We start from the raw sequence: 18,971 nt of genomic DNA, 5'->3' as shown, positions 1-18,971 counted from the left end.
ATTAATTAGTATTTAAAGTGTTAAACCCACCCCTTAACCCTCACAATTCCTACGCCCACTTTTCAGATTTTTTGCATACACCCCAATTCTCCAAATACACGACTCACACACATACAATATACAAGAGGAAAGTCGTAATTTCAAGGTAGATTTCTAGCATAGGTTGTCGTTTTCGTTCTTCGCAAACGAACGGATAATCGTGCGTTAAATACGCAAAGGCACGCATATTTCTTTCTTTCAAAACATCATCACACCATAATATGTTTTTATGCATGAAAAGTATGGAAAACAAGTGTCACTTTGAATTATTTTCGGATTTAAGGTATATGTCAAACTTTTGGCTTGTGTTTTCCTTCAAAAATCATGTTTTTTGTATTGGTTAAGGTCTTCCGTGATTTAGGTTATGATTATGCATTGTTTTACAAAATTTTTAGAGTCCTAAGATCCCACACAAATGCTGCAAAACAAGTAGAACACCAGCTGGAACCAAACCTGGCATATGTTGATCATATAGTTCGGTTCTCATGAGTTGATGGTGGGTTTCAGTTGGGACCAGGACCGAGCTGAGACCATGGGTGGGTCTAGGGTAGGGTCCTAGCCATGCTAGGACCCGAGTTAAGAGGGCTGGGAGGCTAGGACTCCCACCCGAGAAACACATAGGAATCGCGCTCACTTGCAGCAGTGCGTAAGGGGCTCGGGGGCTTGGCTAGGGGGCTCAGGCTAGGCTAGGTCAAGGGATGAGGGTTCTAGGATGGTGCTTGAAGGGTTGGTTCAAGGTCTGGCTCGGTGGGTTAGGTCCTAAGCACACAAACAAGAGTCCATGGCCACATGGAGTCCTCGGCCGAGAGCTGTAAGGCTTGTAGGGCTGCGGTTTCAAGATGTGGTTTGAGTCTTAGGGGTACTAGTGGTCCAGAGGGGTCATGAGGGTCCAGGGGAGGTGTGGTATGATAATGGCTTGGGGCGGCTCGAGCTGGATTCAAGAAAATGTGAGGGTGGTTCAAAAGGGCTAAGGTCGAGGGTTTAGGGTTTTCTCCTTGGGAAATTAATTCGAAACAAGGCTCATGGGGGTCGAGTCGTGGTTCATGATGGCTAAAATAATATTAAAAGTCTAAGTTTTGAATTTAAGAATTTTATATCAAAGTTTGAAATTATTCTGGATTAACACGCCTTAAAAACGAATAATTAAAGATTAATTAGAAAGTCTATTATTTAAGCTAAATAAAATTATGAAAAATTAATTTATGCTTAAATAATTATTTGGGACATTTCAGAGTCAAGGAAATTAAGAAAAAGTCAAAAACGGGAAATTTTACGTCTAGGGGTAAAACGGTCTTTTTACACCTAGAAAATAGTAATCGTCATGGCAGTGCTCTGAATGCTGTTTTTTTTTATGATAATATGATTATTTAAAATGTTTATGAATTCTTACATGTTAAATTATGATTTTAAATGGTTATGGAATGATATGATTATGTATGAAATTCGTGATGAAACAATCAAGTTAAAAGATATGTTGCATGCTTGTTTTTAAAAGAAAATGATATTAAATGCATGATTTTTATAAAGTGATGGAAATGTAAAACGTTGAAGGAAGTGAAGTAATTGTAACTAGTGAGGATATGAGGATAAGAATGGGGATATCGTGAGGGAAAAGGCCCCAAGGGAGCCCATTTATGGGAGAAGGCCCCAGAGGGAGCCCGACGATCGTATTTTCATTCGATGAGGATAGGCCAAGGTTCAATTGACCGGTGAGAGTGTTGCTGGTGTCCCCGTCGCCCAGTACTGTGGTTACATGTAGATGGATCCATCGACTTTTTGAGGATGGGGAAGGCACAATTAACGATCTGAATTGAATAAAAAAGAAAAATATTTATGTCATGATAAAAGGTTTTATGTTATGTTCTGAGGAAAAAGAAAAGTGAGGCTTATGTTATGCATGTCATGAAAATGTAATTTTTACGTGAAGGTATTTTAACTGTTGCATGTGATTTTATACGTATTATTTGTTATCAAGGATATGATGTGTTAAGTCTTTAGACTCATCAGGTGTGATTGATGCAGGTGAGTATGATAATAATGTTGAGGGAGGCTTGGATGCCTGATTTGACTGGACTGAAAGTGCATATGATCCGAGGATCAGCACTTCTACTTTTCCGCACTTACGATTTATGATTTATGCTTTGCGTTAAAGATTTTATGACTATTTATTTATACTTTTGAGAGATTTTTGAGAGGTTTAGTATGGGCTATACTTTTCAAATTTATTGCTTTTTAGGTTTGGTAAAACATTTGATGATTTCATGTTTTGACTACTTCACTTAATTTTTAAGTACTCGTTGGTTGGATTATTTTTAAAAATGGTGCAAAATATTTTATGAAAATATTTTTATGTATGGTAAGGGTTCGGCCGATTTAGTGAGGTTTGGAAAAAAAATTTCTAGTACTTTTTAAGCAATAAAAAAAATAGCAGACGTTTCAGAATCAATTCCCTTGTAATACCATATACTATTTAGAACAACCTATGATAAGAAATTACCTAGGAATGATCAACATAGGAGAATTGGAAGTTTATATCAAAGGTATTTCAGGAAAAGAACCGGATCGATTGGTTCTTGGGCTAGAGTTTATTGAGTAACATAAACCTCTAAAACGACTCGAAAATGGAATGGAGATTATGGCCGAAGATAAAATGTGAAAAATTCTATGACCACCAACCCATTCTTGATATACATTCTAGTAGGGATGTTATATGAACAATATAAAGAAGAATACTTTGCTGCTTATATTGATTCAGGTGCTGGAATATGTACAGCAAAATGAGGAGTTTTTACAACTAATTTGGACGAAGAATTACCAAAGATTGCTGGAAGAGATTTCTCCAAAAAAATCTTAATCTTATGTAAAGGAATTAAGATGGCCGAAATCATTATCGGCGGTGCTAGAAAAACGCCTTGGTATAAGGTAAAAACACCATCGATTTATTTTCATGATACAAGAGCTGACATTCTGCTAGGAAATAATTTCCTACAAATGTTTAAGTCCTATACGCAAGAAAATGAGTCTAGAAGATTAGTGTTCACAACACCTTGTGATCACGAAATCATAGTTCAACGATTAAGAGATGCATTTTACAGAAAACTGCCAATTCAATGTTGCAGCAAGCGTGGTGATGAAGGATAAGTTCTGAACCCAAAAATGAAAGATTCTAGACGGTTTGGAGAAATAATGCTCCAACTAAGAGTAGATAAACAACTCCAACCAGAAGAATTAGAATGCCTCAAGATAATTCTACATAAGAATGAGGTAGAGTTTGAATCCAAAGTATCATTAGAATATGCCAAGAGAAGGATCGAAGAAAATTACAATGAAGATACTTTGGCATGGTTGGATAAAAATCAACTCAAAGCTTGCCTTAAAATTAAGGAAGGTGAAGATTATGAATTTGTCTGTTGCAAGCTTATCCTAATGAACATATTTGATCAGAGAGATATGCAAATTATAATCAAGGAACATCTGGACCTTGGCTTGATCAAAGCATGAATTTCACCATAAAGCAGCCCAGGATTTCTAGAAGAAATCATGGTGAAATAAAAAGGAACAAACCCAGACTAGTAATTAATTACAAAGAAATTAATAAGATTCTGGAGTTTAATGGTATTTTATACTTAGTAGAGAACATCTGATTAGTTGCATACGCAATGCGAAGATATTCTCGAAATTTGATTGTAAGTTAGGATTTTATCAAATTCGGATGCAGGAAGAAAGCAAGAAATCCACACCTTTTCCACACCACAAGGACATTATATTTGAGAAGTATTACCAATGTGATTGGCCAATTCACCCCATATATTTAAAAAAAAGGATAATCTCTTTAAATATTATTTCAAATTCATGTTTGTCTATATTGTTGATGTGTTAATTGCATATAAAAATATGGAAAAAAATATCAAGCATTTAGAGATTTTCTCTAATGTGTGCAAAAAAGAGGGACTGGTTCTACCTGAAAAGAAAGAAGTCATTGCCACAATAAAGATTGAATTCTTCGGAATAGAAATCGAATAGTCTGGAATAATTTTACTGGATCATATAGTAGAAAAGGTGAAAAATTTTCCAAACGAGCTAAAAAAAGAAACAACTTCAAAGTTTTCTAGGAGTTATGAATTTTGCGGAAATGTTTATTAAAAACCTAGCAAAACATAGAAAAGTGTTCAGTCCATTACTGAAAAAAGAAGCGAAATTTATATTGACAAAAGAACACACCAGGGACTTAGCCAACTCAAAGAGATTTGTAAAAATCTTCCAAAAATGGCTATTCCCCAAGATGAAGATGATCTGGTATTATATACAGATGCCAGTGATCATTGGTAGACGGCAGTTTTAACCAAGCTCACACCAGAAGGTGAACAACCATGCAGATATTGCAGTGGACTCTTCTCAGATGCAGAGGCCATAAGATAGCATATCAACGAAAAAGAATTTTATGCAGTAAAAAGAGCTTTTGAAAAATGACCATTATTTTTACTTGAAAAGAAATTTACTTTAAAATTTGATAATACACAGGTAAAAGCTTTCTTAAGGAATAGAATAGAATCTAAACTTGAGAAGACCAGATTATTAAGATGGCAAGCATTATGTCAAAATTATATTTTAGATATCGTGATTATTAAATCTCAAGAAAACATTATTGCAGAATTTTTAAAAGAGATGGACCACAGTGATATCGATGCCATCATAAAAATGCAGAGACATTTGAGGGAACACCTTGAAATGATTCAAAACGAGTTCAACAAGCTGACCTTAAATGCAGAAGTTGCGGGAAGGCTACAACAAATCGATAAGAGAATTGTCTCTGATCAAATTACAGGATGTTTATAGGCCTATAATCAGTTATGGTTTGTAATGCAAAGGCCTATCCTACAAGGCATTGAGAAGCCATTGGTTTCCCAAATTAAGAGTTTTCAAGTACAAGACTCTATACCTAGAGCAGGGAATTCAAATACCCCTAACACAAGTGTTAAGTCGGAATCATCTCCAGATGAGTCGACTGAAACAAAAATTGAAACTCCAGACTCAAATCTCGAGTCTTCAAGTCAACCTTTCACCTCGGGGATCGAAGAGTGAAAGATAAACCTTAGACCGAATACAGAAAAGGGAAAATATAAGGTTGATACCAATAAAGCAATAATTTCTCCATTTTAGGTTTCTCAACAAATGTGGGAGAAATTTAAAACGAGAGTGGGCATTAATCCCACCACAATCAGGGTTGATGTCTCATTAAAATATCCTATGATATGGATGAAACCAAATTCATACCCAAAGGAAGTAAAAGCCTGGTATGAATTCGGGGCTTTTGCCTTGGTTTATACTACATCACCTAGCTTCCATGAAATCTCAGGACTACCTAAATGGCTTCATAAAGCGGATCATGAAACATGGGCAAATAACGACTATTTGTCCAGAGGAGATATTCTGGAGCTATACTTCTTTAGCACATCACCAGAACCAATAGGAAAAGGATCTCATGAAGCCTTTCATTTCATCAAGTTAAGGAGGCCAGATATTAACCTGGCTCTGATACCAACTGAAACGATATTGACTTTTTTTTAAATCATAAACTCGAAAATACTAAATAAAATAACTTAACATTTTCATAAATCATAATTAATCAACATTTGAAATCTCAAGTGCGTAAGATAAATCCCTAAATAGTCAACTAATCCTACGTCGACTGTGGGGACCCGAACTCTAATCATATTCTTAATCATTCTTTGGGACTAATTAAATCAAATAAGATAAACAGGGTCTAATTTTTTTTTTAAATGCGGAACGTAATGGAATTCAACTAATATACATATCCGTATAAAAGTATAATCTCGTACAACATACATTCATCAAAAACTAAGGTTTAACACTATACATCAAGTGTCCAAAACCCTATATATATCAAAGTCCGTAGTCTCCACTCTAATTACGATCTCTCCTCATCTCCTGGACCCTGATCCTGTCCCACTTGTTGCCATGCACACATACAAATACGACAACAGCCGGATAACTCCGGTGAGAATATAATGCCAGTATAAAACATGTATACATGCAATGCATAAAATCATATACAATAGCATAAACCATGTATCAAAGAATATAAATCCTGATTTATGACACATTAGTGACTACAGATAAAACTGTAAATAAAACATGAATCGGTATAAATCTGTAAATTAACTAATGACTCTTCATCTCCGACTCATCTCATATCTAATCTAGGGATCCCGGTTCCTGGACATTGATATATATATCGAATCTCAGCGATAGGAGTGGATCCACTCCGAAGCAACATCGATATAATTCAATAATCCAATGTCTTAGCATATCCGCCACAGACTTGGCATATCCGCCTTTCCTATTCTGACAATGTGCAATGTGCCCGTGACTTACAATTCTCCCCCTCTGAGACATGATTTCGTCCTCGAAATCGTATGCAGTCAAATCATATCAGATAAGAAGATATAACAGAAGCTAAAACAAAAGACTCACATCAGTGAAATAACTCTGGGAATTTTTGTCTCATATCTGAGTCAGTCTCCCATGTAGCTTCTTCAATGCCGTGACGAGTCCACTGCACTTTCACCAGTTGGATAGTCTTTGTTCTGAGTTTCTTTTCTTTACGATCAATAATCTGTATCGGCTTTTCAACGTAACTCAGAGATTCATCAAGCTCGGCCTCGTCTGGCTGAATAATATGAGAATCATCGGGGAGATACTTCCGCAGCATAGATACATGAAAGACATCATGTATTCCAGATAGAGAAGACGGTAATGCGAGTCGATAGGCACGATCTCCTATCTTCTCGAGAATCTCGTACGGCCCAATATATTGTGGAGACAGCTTCCCTTTCTTGCCAAATCTGACAACTCCTCTGAAAGGTGAAATTTTTAAAAATACTCGGTCTCCTGCCTCAAATACCAACGGTCTACGTCGAACATTGGCATATTTGGCTTGTCTGTCTTGAGCTGTCTTCATTCTCTTCTGAATCAGCTTCACTTTTTCTGTCATATCTCTAATCATATCAGGTCCAAACTCAGGTACTTCAGAGATATCATCCCAATACAGAGGGGATCTGCACTTCTTACTATACAATGCTTCAAATGGAGCCATCTCAATACTCGTCTGATAGCTGTTGTTGTATGAGAATTCACAAAGTGGCAATGCATCTTGCCAACTAGTGCTAAAATCAAGCACTACGGCTCTCAGCATATCCTCCAGTGTCTGGATAGTCCGCTCTGACTGTCCGTCTGTCTGTGGATGATATGCGGTACTCAGATGTAATTTCGTACCTAGAGCCTGCTGCAAACCTTGCCAAAAGTGCGAAGTGAACCGAGGATCACGGTCTGATACAATCGACTTCGGCACTCCGTGCAATCTGACCACTTCTCTGACATAAATCGACTTCCACAGGTCATGTCTGTACGTCATCTGATACGGAATAAAGCATGCTGATTTGGTCAATCTGTCAATCACGAACCAAATCGCAACACAACCTCTGGAGGATCTCGGTAACTGCGTCACAAAATCCATGGAAATGTGATCCCATTTCCATTCAGGAATCGACAAACTGTGCAGTAGACCTCCTGGTTTCTTTTTTTTATTTTTAACTTGTTGGCAATTCAGACATTTTGACACAAACTCTGTGACATCAGATTTCATCTGTTTCCACCAAAACTGTGTCTTCAAATCATTATACATCTTCCTGCCACCAGGATGGATACTGAATCGATTGTTATGCGCTTCTGACAATATCTGTTGTCTCAACTCTAAAACATTCGGCACGACAATACGATTACTCACATACAGTACATCATCACGTACCTGATACTCTGATCGATGACCTGATATGACCATCTCAGTCGAGTTCTGCACATTCTGATCCACTTTCTGAGCCGTTTTAATTCTCAAAATCAGCTCTGGTTTAGCTTGAATAGCATATAATCTCAAGGGTTGACAATCTGTTTCAAATGCTAATCCAGACAAACAACAATCTTCTATCAAATTTGAAACACCTATCGTCGATAAGGATAAGGAACATACCTTTCGACTCAGAGCATCAGCTGCTGCATTCGATTTTCCCGGATAGTATTTGATTTCACAATCAAAATCTTTAAGCAAAACAAGCCATCTTCTTTGTCTCATATTCAATTCTGATTGTGAAAACAGATATTTCAAGCTCTTGTGATCAGAATAGATTTCGAATTTCTCATCGTAGAGGTAGTGTTGCCAAATCTTCAGTGCAAACACAATGACTGCCAATTCAAGATCATGAATTGGGTAGCGAGATTCATGCGGCTTCAACTGTCTCGAGGCATAAGCAATCACATGTCCTCGCTGCATCAAAACACAACCTAGACCTCTGTGAGAAGCATCACAATATACAACAAATCCACCAGTACCTGACGGGATAGTCAATATCGGTGCACTGGTCAATCTCTTCTTCAACTCAACAAAACCGGACTCACACTCCTCAGACCAGACAAATGGAGCATTCTTCTGAGTCAGCTGCGTAATCGGTTTTGCAATACTGGAAAAATATTTACTGAATCGTCGATAATATCCTGCTAAACCCATAAAACTGCGTATTTCCGGCACTGATGTCGGTCTCGGCCAAGAAATCACGGCCTCAACCTTGCTAGGATCAACAGAAATCCCCTTACCCGATATAATGTGACCCAGAAATACAACATGTCGCAGCCAAAACTCACATTTTGACAGTTTAGCATATAATTTCTCAGCCCTCAAAATGCTCAATACAGTTCTCAGATGCTCAACATGGTCCATCATATTCTTGGAGTAAATCAAAATATCATCGATAAAAATAATCACGAAATCATCAAGATACTTCTTAAACACATGGTTCATCAGACCCATAAAAACAGCTGGAGCATTCGTCAAACCAAACGGCATGACAATAAACTCATAATGTCCATACCTGGTTCTGAACGCTGTCTTCAAGATATCAGAATCTCTGACTCTCAACTGATGGTATCCAGATCTCAGATCGATATTGGAATAAACAGAAGAACCCTGCAACTGATCAAATAAATCATCAATACGAGGCGAAAGATATTTATTCTTTACCGTCGCCTTGTTCAGTTGCCGGTAATCAATGCAGAGTCTCATTGTACCGTCTATCTTTCTGACAAACAACACTGGAGCACCCCAAGGAGAAACACTCGGTCTGATGTACCTCTTGACTAGTAAATCATCTAACTGCTCTTTCAATTCTTTCAACTCAATCGGTACCATTCGGAATGGAGCTCTAGAAATCGGAACTGTACCTGGCATCAATTCAATGCTGAAATCTATTTCTCGAATCGGAGGCAATCCCGAAATCTCATCTGGAAAGACGTCAGCAAACTCACACACCACTGGCAAATCCGCCAATGATGGGCTCGATTTTAGTAAATCAACTGAATAGACAAGGAACCCCTCTGCTCTTTTCTGCAATAATCGAGTCATAGATAATACGGATATTAAAGGAATTCTAGCTCTAGAACCCTTACCGTAGAATTTCCATTCATCAGCCATGTCAGGTCTGAATCTCACAATTGTATGAAAACGATCTACGGTAGCTCTGTACTTGGTCAGCATATCAATACCGATAATACAATCAAAATCAGATAATCCAAGTACAATGCAGTCTAACTCAATCTGATGTCCATCATATTGTAGCGTACAAGATCTAACAGAAGTCACTGATATTAATCCTGTCCCCAACGGAGAAGAGACAGATTCTACAGCAGATAGGGACTCAACAGGCAATGCATGCATCAATGCAAATCTCTCAGAAATAAATGTATGCGATGCACCAGTATCAATCAATACATATGCAGGATAACCAGAAATAAAACAGTTACCTGCAACAACATCATCAGGTGCGTCCTGGGCCTGCTCCTCCGTCAAAGCGAATACCCTGACCTGCTGTTTAGGAGGCTGGCTAACTGTCTGGCTTTCTCTTGGCCTCGGCTGTGACTGGGTAGAGGGTGCTGGCTAGAAGGAGTGCACTGCAGATGGTCGTCTGCCTAGCTGAGCCACTGATCCAGATGACTCTGCTCCCTGGGATCCCTGGGAACCTCTCTGTGGACATACTCTGGCAAAATGTCACTGTTGTCCGCACATACGACAACTACTAATCACTCCCTGGCATTGCTCGGTCGGATGTCTCCCTACGCAAGTTCTGCAATAAACTCTGGTATAGCTCTGGCTCTGTCTGGAACCACTGGAGCTAGAAAAACTGCTGCCCGACTTCTTAAACTATTTTCCTCGGGCTTTCAGAAAATCTTTCTTTCCACTACTGCTGCTACCACTCTCAAATCTGGGAGGAGGTTGCTGTGGTCTCGGTGCTGAGGCAACATACGAAGCTCCTCTCTGTCTAATCAGACCGGCTTCGGCTCCCTTTGCTCTATTCAAAGCATCGGCAAAATTGTTCGGTCGTCCAGTGTTTACCAATGTAAAAATGTCAGGATTCAGACCATTGATAAACTGATCAGCAACAGCTTCTTCATTCTCAGCCACATGCGGTGCAAATCGCAGTAAAGTAGAGAAATTGGCCACATATTCTTCAATGTTCAACTGACCCTGTCTCAAATTTGCAAACTCTGCACCTTTGTCCTTCCTATATGACACTAGGAAAAATCTCTGATAGAACTCAGTCTTAAACATATTCCAGGTAATATTCGTACCTCGATGCTCCAAGGCCCTTCGTGTTGTCATCCACCAGTTCTTTGCAACGTCATGCAACTGGTGCCCAATCAGTTTCACTCTCCACTCATCTGTATAATCCAATGAGTCAAACAGCATCTCAATGTCATCTAACCAACTCTCGCAATCAACTGAAGTCTCAGTACCCTTCAGAATAGGTGGATGGAATGACTGAAATCTCTTCAGCAAGGTTTCCATTGGTGTTGCTGTCACATCCATTGGAGGATTCGAAGGACTGCCCTGTTCTGGGATTCGTCGGGGAGGCATATCTGATTATCAAAAAGGTTAGCAATCCAATAAAACAAATCTGTTTCAGTCCCTTTCTGATCATCTTACCTCTGATCAAGAATCCGTTCTGATTCATTCTCAATAATACAGGTTACCATATCAAATAAGATAATTCAGTAAACATGTAATTTTGAAAACAATAAACATGCTAGAACACAAAAGCAGGAAAGAAAACTCAATTTACCCCGCTCACTAGCTTCTATCTCCGGCTAAAGGATCTATCGCTCTGATACCACCTGTTGTGGGGACCCGGACGCTAATCATCTTCTTAATCATTCTTTGGGACTAATTAAATCAAATAAGATAAACAGGGTCTAATTTTTTTTTAAATGCGGAACGTAATGGAATTCAACTAATATACATATCAGTATAAAAGTAAAATCTCGTACAACATACATTCATCAAAAACTAAGGTTTAACACTCTACATCAAGTGTCCAAAACCCTATATATATAAAAGTTCGTAGTCTCCACTCTAATTACGATCTCTCCTCATCTCCTGGACCCTGATCCTGTCCCACCCGTTGCCATGCACACATAGAAACACGACAACAGCCGGATAACTCCGGTGAGAATATAATCCCAGTATAAAACATGTATACATGCAATGCATAAAATCATATACAATAGCATAAACCATGTATCAAAGAATATAAATCCTGATTTATGACACATTAGTGACTACAGATAAAACTGTAAATAAAACATGAATCGGTATAAATCTGTAAATTAACTAATGACTCTTCATCTCAGACTCATCTCATATCTAATCTAGGGATCCCGGTTCCTGTACATTGATATATATATCGAATCTCAGCGATAGGAGTCTATCCACTCCGAAGCAACGTCGATATAATTCAATAATCCAGTGTCTTAGCATATCCGCCACAGATTTGGCATATCCGCCTTTCCTATTCTGACAATGTGCAATGTGCCCGTGACTACTTTGTCACCATCGGGCACCTCTGTCAGCGACTCTCGCTAAATAGCTATCTGCTAAACTCGGCTTTTCTATAAATCAATAGACTAAGCATACAACATTGCAAATATCAATGCAATAAAATAAAGTATGTGATTTTAGGAAAACTAGAGTCCAATCTGACTCAAGTTAATCTCACGTTCAACATTGATTTATACCTTTCGTTCGTAGTCTCGGTCTGAAGAATTGGAAATTTTGAATTCAAGACTGTCTCTGTCAATCTGAAATGACATATCGAGAATAGTAATATCAACATTCCATTCCAAATTCAATACTAAATCCGATTAATCTGAATCTAATTCAAAATTAACAGCATAACGGCACAATCCCGATATCCCCGTCAATACAATATCAACATATATCAATTATAAATCATAACCAATATCCGATATAATCCAGAATCAGTCAATAATCCAAATCTGTTCAATTTCCAATTAATATAATCAGAAAATCATAACAATTCCATAATCAATCTGTTCTTCGATCTGACTTCGATTCTACGATGTCTAACATATCCAGAACACCATATAATAATCAAATAATAATTCCTCCAATATCATAATTTCAAATGATAACAGAACTCAATAAATCTTACGTCCTGTAGTAGCTGTCGACGAGATGAGTACAGTACTGTGTCCGGATTCAAATCCTGATATACGGATCTGTCACAATCGAATTTTAAATAAATTCAAAGCTTGAGGTTTGCTCTGGAATTCTAGCCTCGATTTCTCGTGAAGAATGAATGAGACTTTCTATTTTATATATGCATGGTGAGGACAAGTGTCCCACTAAATCCAAGTAATTGCACTTTAGTCCCTGAAACCTTCACTATTTGCGAGTTGGTCCTCACAACTCTTTTTAATTCCATTTCAATCCTAATTAATTACAAAAACAGTGGAATCTAATTCATCATTTCAAAATTCATAAATTAAATAATCTCGTATTAAAATGAAAAAATCTCGGGCCTTACATTGACCTTTCAAGAAGATCAACTAAAAATAAAATAAAGCATAAAATATATCTAACAAATTCCTTAACATAAATCATTTAAATCTTTTTTCTAACAAGCTAGTGCGGAAACATAAAGGTCCCTAGGGAGTGTACTGCTGCACTCGATCCACTCAATCGTCAGCGCTTTCCATCAAGTCATCAAATCCTGCATCATATAAACCTAGTGAGTCTCATGACTCAGCACGTTCTAAACATGAGTAGCAAATAATACATATACATTCACATGCATTTAAAAAGCATACTTTTATTTTAAAATAACTTTTAAACATAAATAAATAATTTAAAAATCATTTAAGCATAATTAAATCATTTAAAAAGCTTTTAAGCATAAATCATATATAATAAATCATTTCAATAGTAAAGCTTTCAATCTTGTATTATTTTGGGCGAAGTTTGATCCTTGAAAGTGACTAGATTTTATCCTTTAATCGACTGATCAGTCTTCAGCTCCACATGGTCCATGAGGGTGGGCATTAGGCTCCAACGTGGAAATACGATCGTCGGGGCTCTCTCGGAGGCCTTCTCCCATAGACGGGTTCTCTCTAGGGCTTTTTCCCATAAATGAACTCCTTCAGGGGCCTTCTCCCTTAAATGAACTCCCTCTAGGCCCTTTTCCTCTCACGACATCCCCCCAAAATCATCATTTTAAATTAAAAATTATCATTTAACATGCATTATGATCCTTCGGACGCGGCCAAGCTTGTACGTATTTTCCAAGTATAAAATTACCGTTTTGCCCCTAGAATTAAAAATTCTCTATTTTATCTTTTTTTTACGTTTAATGACATGTGTTTATTTCAAATAATTATTTAAGCTTAAATATAATTTTTTATAATTTTATTCGGCTTAATTCGAGGCTCTCTAGTGAATTTTTTAATTAACGTTTCGTGAGACATTTAATTCCCGAATAAATTCAAAACTTAATATTTTCTTCCCAAACTTTAAACATAACCTTTTAAATACCTAATCTACCCTTGTGAGCCATGAACATCACCAGTGGACCCATGGTTCCAATTTTACTTGTTATATTTTTGTTTTTAAACCTTAATGGAATATACCGAGCCATCTCCCAATTCCACCGAGCCACCTCGATCCAGACCCTAGCCAACTCGTTTATGGACCCTATTGACCAGCCCCAAGCCCATGAACCAGCCCTTGGCTCGTGTTAAAGCCTACTGCCCTAGACCCTTTGGTGTGTGCGTGAGTTTTAGGTCTATTAGGACTCCTAGCTGCCTTAGGACTCTACCAGCCCTTAACCACTGACCACTCACGACCCTCACTAACCCTGGATCACGCCCAGCCTCGTCCCAGACCAGTACAAACCCTCGGACCAGCCCCTAAATCCACGCACAAAGCCCTGCCCGAGGACACAAGCCGCGCGCCCTCCCCAACTTCCTGCGCTTCTGGAGTTGTAGCCTAACTAGGACTCTACCACAACAGCAGCCACCGAACCTGGCACATACTCACCGACCCTAAGCCACGCCCAGACCCAACCAAGCCCAACCCATCCCAGACCCTTGAACCCATGCAGCGAGCCTCCTGTTCGAGAAACCAGCAGCTGCACATGTGCTCTCCATGGCCTACGAGTCTCCTACTTCGACTAGGTCTCTTTGCTTGAGCCACCCTCGAGTCCCAACCTTCCTGACCCTCTCTGGAACACCCTAAGTCACCTCCAAGATGACCTAGCCCAGCCCTTAACCCTTCGAAGGCTGCAGCACTCGGTTGTGCCAATCTCATGCAAGGGAAGAGTCCATGTGATCATGGACTCTTCCTAACCGACTAGCCACGGGTCCTAGCCATGCTAGGACCCTACCAGACCCTAGACAAGACCCTGATCAAGCCCCCAACAGCCCTTTTTGACCCCCAACACTCCATGCACAATAGCCGCACCACTTCAAGCCACCCAATCGCACGACCCCTCCTAGAAGACCCTAGGTGTCCTACCTTGCCAAGTTTCGGCTTCCAGCCTTGTTTTCCTTTAAAATTTGTCATGTTTTGATAAAAAAAAAAAAAATAAACCTTATTTGGCAACGTGTCCATTGGGTTCATAACGTTTTTCATATAAACATAAAATCGTCGTATTTTTGAAATTATACGTTCTAACGTAAAATTAATAAACACTTATATTTTTCATGCATAAAAAATTAAATCATGCATATTATGATTTGTATGATATTTAAAAGGGTTTAGAAAAATGTGCCTTTGCGTTCAAAACGCTTGAATAGACGATCGTCGGCGAGGGTGCGACGTTGAACGACCAGACGATAAGAACCCTAAACTTTTTCCTTCCTCCTAATTCTCAAAAATATTTGATGTGTGTAAGGTGTGTTTTTGGCTGTATCAAGAATGAATTGTGGTGTTTTGATAGCCTAGGTAAAATATTTATAGATTTAATTGCAAGTTAAATGGGCTTTGGTTTTGGGCTTACAAGCTTAGGAGAAATTGGGCCTACTTAATATAATTAAATTAGGCCCAATAACTCTTAATTAATTAAATAATAAAATTTTATAAAATTAATTTCTGAGAAATAATATTTTTGATTTTTTAAAACTCCTTGTTTGCCCAAAATCGACATCCCGGGAAAAATTGAGCTCGACTCGTAAAATAAATCGAACTCCAACATTTTTAGAAAAAATTAAATCATTTTTAATCATATAAGGAAGCCTTGCAATTAATTAATTAAAAATTAATATTCTTGTCTTGATCGTCCTCTGTCTCCTTTCCCTTGCCTATTATCGAATATTCGGGTGAAATCCTTCAATTTCATGTAATCATATCATATAATCATTTAATCATGCAATCATACCTTTAATCCTATAATAAATATCATGCTAGCATTTAAAATCAATTAAATAAAATAATTAAGCAATTAAAATAATTTGCATGCATGTGGTTTACATAGGTTTGTTTTTCGGACTTTACATTAATGTTTAAAAATTCATCAAAGATCCACCGATAGAAAAAACACCTCTTTTCGCTTCTATAAATGAAGACATCATTTCTACCAGAAGAGCATGGGATCTATGGGTCTGTCTAGCCGAGATGGACAAAGTAAAGTTTTCGTTTAGATTTTATCATAATTCGGTAAACGGATCATTCATGTTAAATACTATGATAGGAAAAACAACAAGTTTTGCAGAAGATTTATTCGAAAAGAAAAGAAATCTTTTTGTGGAATAGCAAGCTGCCGGGGAGTAAACAAACTCGTCAGAAATTTTACAATATGGCTTATGTGGGAAGATGGTCAGAACAGATCTGTCCAGAATGCCCAAATCAAAAAGAGTCAGAATTTGGCAAGGGTTTCAAACTTCAGTCAGACAAGAAGCATCAGGCAGAAACATGACCAAGTGGTGAAAGACCACAACCATTTTTTCCTCGAGGAAATAAAAAATTTAAGATTCCTCGACAAAAATAAGTGGACATATGACCCTAATCATTTTTCCTTGGGGATAACAAAAGATAAAGATTCCCCGACAAAAGCAAAGTAGGCATGTGATTTGCCCACTAACAAAAGGATTTGGGTCCAAATACAACACAAGAATTAAAACGAAGTTTGTAACCAAAGAAAATGTATTATACATATATAAAGGTTTTCAAAAGACGGATTAAGGCAACAAGAAAGCAGCTGGTAATCTTTAAAGATCTATACAAACTTATGAAAGAAGCGGGTAATGAAATCTCAGCAGATATGATCCAGACCCATATCTACTATTTATGCCACGAGATAAAACTGGAAGAACAAGTTATTTCTAGATTAATGATATAGGAAAAAGAGGGACCACTCAACCAACCACTCGACTCACTGAAGAGATAGTGCCAACCACAGTTAGAAAGAATTAAAGAAAAGTTTTGGCAAGAGTTTGAAGTCCGAAAAACAAATCCGCCAGGGGCTTCTATAAATAAGAAGGCAGAAGGAAGATGAAGGCATCATTCAACCTCTTATTTTTTTTTTCAAAATAAACTGTAATATCTTCTAGTTTATGTGTTTTGTAAGTTTGGCTACTATAAGTAGCTAAACAAGTTTCTCCTCTTTTATAGAAGGTTACTATGTAATAATATTTGGTATGTTTGAATAAAAGAACGTATCAAGGTTTTGCCTCTTTCATGTATTAGTTGCAAATTGAACTACTTTACTGTACACCTTGAGGTAGGAAACGAAACAGGGTTGTGCTAAGGGCTGTTGAAGAAATCTGCGTCAGGAACCATCTGCTGTGACTGCATGGTTTAGCTGTGAGGAACAGTCTGTAAAACTCAGTGGATATAACCCGACAGCACTCTGGTCAAAGAGGTAAACTTTTAAATTTATTATACGGGAGCATGATGGGCTGTATATAAAAAAATCGATCATCTGAATAAAGTATATAAGCTGGAAATCTTGCGTAGCTATAGGTCATTAGGCTACATGTCTTTAAGAACATGCTCGATAGGTAAAACAATGTCATGTACAATAAAACAAGGATAAGGGCATTATTAGGAATTTTAAAAGAATGGGGAGTAAAAACAAAGTTTTGAAGGGAAGGGGAGTAAAGAGAAAGTTAAAAAAGGTTTAGGTATTTTTTACAAAGGTGCCCTTATTTCAAACCCCTCCTTAAATCAAATATTCTATCCAAGTACAATATTTTTTCACATAATATATAAAGTAACAATATATNTTTAATTTCTAAATTTTTTTTATGATAATATATTCAAAAAGATAATATACACCACCCACCATAACATGTATAATATCGAGAAATTTTTTTGTAAAAGCCTCAACTCCATATTCTTTCACGTCAAAATATTTAATGGATAGCTGATTTACACTCATTGAGTTAAAATGAATATTAACTCTCATCGAAAAAGGCTAATTATTAAAGCAGACAATTAAATAAACTAATATTGAAAACAAAATAAGAAAATTTACAAAGAATAAAATCCCCTTTTTTTTTTCTTTTTTTTTCTTTTTTTATTAACGTGACTGCAAAGTTTTACAATGACATAATTTTTTTATCCAAACATTCTACCATAAATGTCTATATATATAAACATTTATATAACGGATACATTCGACTACCTTTGAAACATATCCAACACAAACAAATCTTTTTTTTTAGAACATATTGATTGATGAATTTTTTTTTTAGAACACATTTATAGTACATTAATCAAATCTAGAAAAAAACAATTAAAATGAACAAAGAACTTTGCAGTCCGTTATTTATATTTTTTTTTATAATTAATATTTTTTATAGGAGATTTATATTCTTGTAATTAACCATTTTTTAATAATCAGTAAAAGTTTATTAATTATCTTCTCATTTCTTACCACTTACTCACAAAAGATGTGTGAGTATATATTATATTTTTACAAAAAGAATTCTTTCACTTATACATGCTAACAAACATACAAACTATATCTTTTAACTATATTATCATAAGAAGTTTAGAAATTATTTTATTTGAAAACATACACAATTATATATTATACATTTTATATTAATTGATCAAAAATATATATATATATAAATTAGTACATATGAAAAACTAATTTTTCTTGTAATCTGTAATTTGAATATAATGAATATTAAAATCTAGCGTATTGTGATTTTCTAATAATTATTAACTAATGCGTCTCAGGTGCATTTTACTGACACCTTACTCGTCATTGAACTAAAAATTATAATTATTATTATTACTATATATATGAATATATTTTTTTTATTTTTATATAAAAACAAACTAAGAAGAGAAGAAGAAGAAGATGAGATTTTTCATACCTTAAAGAGAAAAAAAATTTAAAACATACCGTTGAATCACAAGTTCAGCATCACATGAATTTTCTTTTCTTACTCTTGGATGTTGGCCAATTAAGTTGAGATAAGAATGGATCTGGTTCATGACTAAATCCTTGCAGTAAATCAATAAGTTCACCTTCACTTGTAGCAGAAACTAACATCCTTCG

The sequence above is a fragment of the Primulina huaijiensis genome, chromosome 3 (assembly GCF_012295235.1).
Source record: "Primulina huaijiensis isolate GDHJ02 chromosome 3, ASM1229523v2, whole genome shotgun sequence".
Taxonomy (NCBI): domain Eukaryota; kingdom Viridiplantae; phylum Streptophyta; class Magnoliopsida; order Lamiales; family Gesneriaceae; genus Primulina; species Primulina huaijiensis.
Note: the sequence above shows the minus strand (reverse complement) of the source record.